Source organism: Dipodomys spectabilis, unplaced genomic scaffold (genome assembly GCF_019054845.1).
Source record: "Dipodomys spectabilis isolate Male_0828 unplaced genomic scaffold, ASM1905484v1 ptg000207l, whole genome shotgun sequence".
NCBI classification, from domain to species: Eukaryota; Metazoa; Chordata; class Mammalia; order Rodentia; family Heteromyidae; genus Dipodomys; species Dipodomys spectabilis.
The window spans coordinates 3,561,972-3,564,478 of NW_024870884.1; the positions used below are offsets into that span (position 1 = coordinate 3,561,972).

A 2,507-nucleotide genomic window follows, 5' to 3' on the forward strand; every position below is an offset into this window, starting at 1 on the left:
TTAGTCCCTTTTACATTGATCCACTCACAAAGAAAGGCAAATGCCTGGTTGAGCATGCTTTAGCCTGTTTTACTCTTAATGCTTCTATTTACTGAAGTAAACAGATTATTACTTTATGTCCCACCATTTGGGTGAACAAATGCAGGGGTAACACTGTGTTAAAAATAAACTATACAATTTGTGAGGGACAAGGGTCAGGGAAAAAACTGGGAGAAAATGAGGGAAGAGGTGACACTGTTAAAAAAGAAACACAGTCATTACCTAATGTATGTAACTAACTAATCTGTACATCATCTTTCAATAAAAATAAATAAGACAAAATGAAGAGAAAAAAAGGAAAAAAGATTATGCTATTCCCATCAATGAAATTAATCCAGAAAGTAAATATTTCTGTTCTTTTCAACTGCCTCAAAAATCTCAGTTCCTCCCAAGATACTATATATGCATACCCAGTTTAATTGTGTGGAATAATAATGTGTAGCAGGAAGTGATGCTGTAGCTCAAATGTTAGAGTACTAGCCTTGAGTACAAAGAAGCTCCTAGGCCCTGAGTTCAAGCCAAACAACCGACAAAAGTAATAATGTGTACTAGTAAGTGGAATGTCTTGGTATATCAGTAGGAGAGCGAAAATATTGCTTTTCTAAACTGCTTACAGAATTATATCTCTTGGCTTAGTAAAAGACAAATTTCCCAACCAGTTTTATATAATCTGATACAACAAACATATGTTGAAAGTTATAAGCATCATAATGGGCAAACAAAGCTAAATGAAATCTCTGCTTCCAGAAAGATTCCATTCTAGAGAGGCAACATCCCTGTAAGGAGATAATTTTAAGTGCAGTTTGTTCAGAGAAGTATACACAATGTTGTACAAAAAGCATGAAATGTACATGTAATCATTCTTTGCCTAGTGCTCAGTGTCTATCAAACAGACTAACATGGTGTTTTCCCTGTCTTAAATGAAAACAAAAATCAAATGCTTTTTTCCTACACACAAATTTTAAAATTAAAATTTAATTTAAATATACATGTAATCATTCTTTTGCCTAGTGCCAAATGTCTGTAAAACAGACTAACATGGTGCTTTCCTTGGCTTAAACAAAAAAATGCTTTTTTCCTATACATAAATTTTTAAATTTAAATTTAATTTTTAAAATTTTCCTACTCTAGACATAGTGCATCTATGACATTTGTTTTCTGTGAAACACTGTTGAATTTTTGTTTTACATGTTATTTTTCCCAATGACTATCATCTGCTCTATATTTTTCTAGTGAACAAAAAGTGCAAAGCTGTGAGATAAACGTAAGCAAAATGATAAAATGCAACCATGCATCAATTTAAAGGGGAGAAAAGAGACAAATAAAAATAGCATAGAGTCTCAGTTGCTTCTAAATACAAGGAAAGAGAATCAGTGTTTCTCAAATTAATAGCACTAACTGTGCCAACTAGATGGAACGAGAGAGCAAGAGAGGAGAGAATGTTTTAATGCAAAGCAACAATAAACCCTTCAAAACAGCAACAACAAAAGAAACTATTCAGTTAAATTTGAATCTATCAGGATACAGTAAACTAGTTAATAAATAGTTTAAACAAATATTCTACCTGTGTCTACATACAATAACTAATTCAATAGCGAGAAAGGGTTTAATACATACAAATTATATGTTCATGGGCACATGTCATAACAAAATACTGGTGGACTAATTGACTTAAACAATCAAATTTTAGTGCTTACTTTGGCAGCACATATACTAAAATTGGAATGATACGGAGATTAGCATGGCCCCTGCACAAGGATGACATGCAAATTCGTGAAACAACCAAATTTTATTGCTGGCAGTTCTACAATGCAAATCATCAGCATAAAACAATATAAAACCAGTTACAAAGTTAGTTACTTTCTACATACACATCTTCTGAAAAGCAGTGTCAACTGCAGCAACATTTCCAGAGATGTCAGTGCCTTAGGCATGCCTTCCTGATTGTCAAACTGAATAGCTTCTCCTGGGAAACCAACTTATCACACATGATAGGAAATAATGTAGTAGTTGGATTAGGACAAGGGAAAAGACAGTAAATGCAAAGACAGTGATAATACATGAAATTTATTTTCTAGAAGACAGTATTTAAAAATATAAGAAAGATAATTTTCTATACTATTTTTGAGTTACAACATGTTGATGACTTTCTATATATAGCTTAGGCACACATTAAAGACAAAGAAATATGGGACTATGTTGTGTGTGTGTGTGTGTGTGTGTGTGTGTGTGTGTATGTGTGTGTGTGTGTGTGTGTGTGTGTGTGTGTGTTTGTGTGTGGGGGGCTTAAGGCAGACGTTTTAACTTCTTATGGTTCCATGTTATTTATGGAATACTATTGTTCTTCCATAAATTATCACAATGAAATGGATATCATATAAAATATTTGAATGAAGAGTAAATTTTTAATTTGAGAAAAAGCATTACAGCACAAACACAAACATAGCTCTTACATTTGGATAATTTAC

The 2,507-nt window shown here is 32.7% G+C and overlaps 1 non-coding gene across 1 annotated transcript; it reads left to right on the forward strand.

The window, feature by feature from the left end:
• The first annotated feature begins 1,728 nt into the window (after nt 1-1,728).
• On the forward strand, nt 1,729-1,832 carry LOC122122385. Its single transcript, XR_006150149.1, has one exon. It is a non-coding gene; the product is annotated as a U6 spliceosomal RNA (small nuclear RNA).
• Nucleotides 1,833-2,507: the final 675 nt, after the last annotated feature.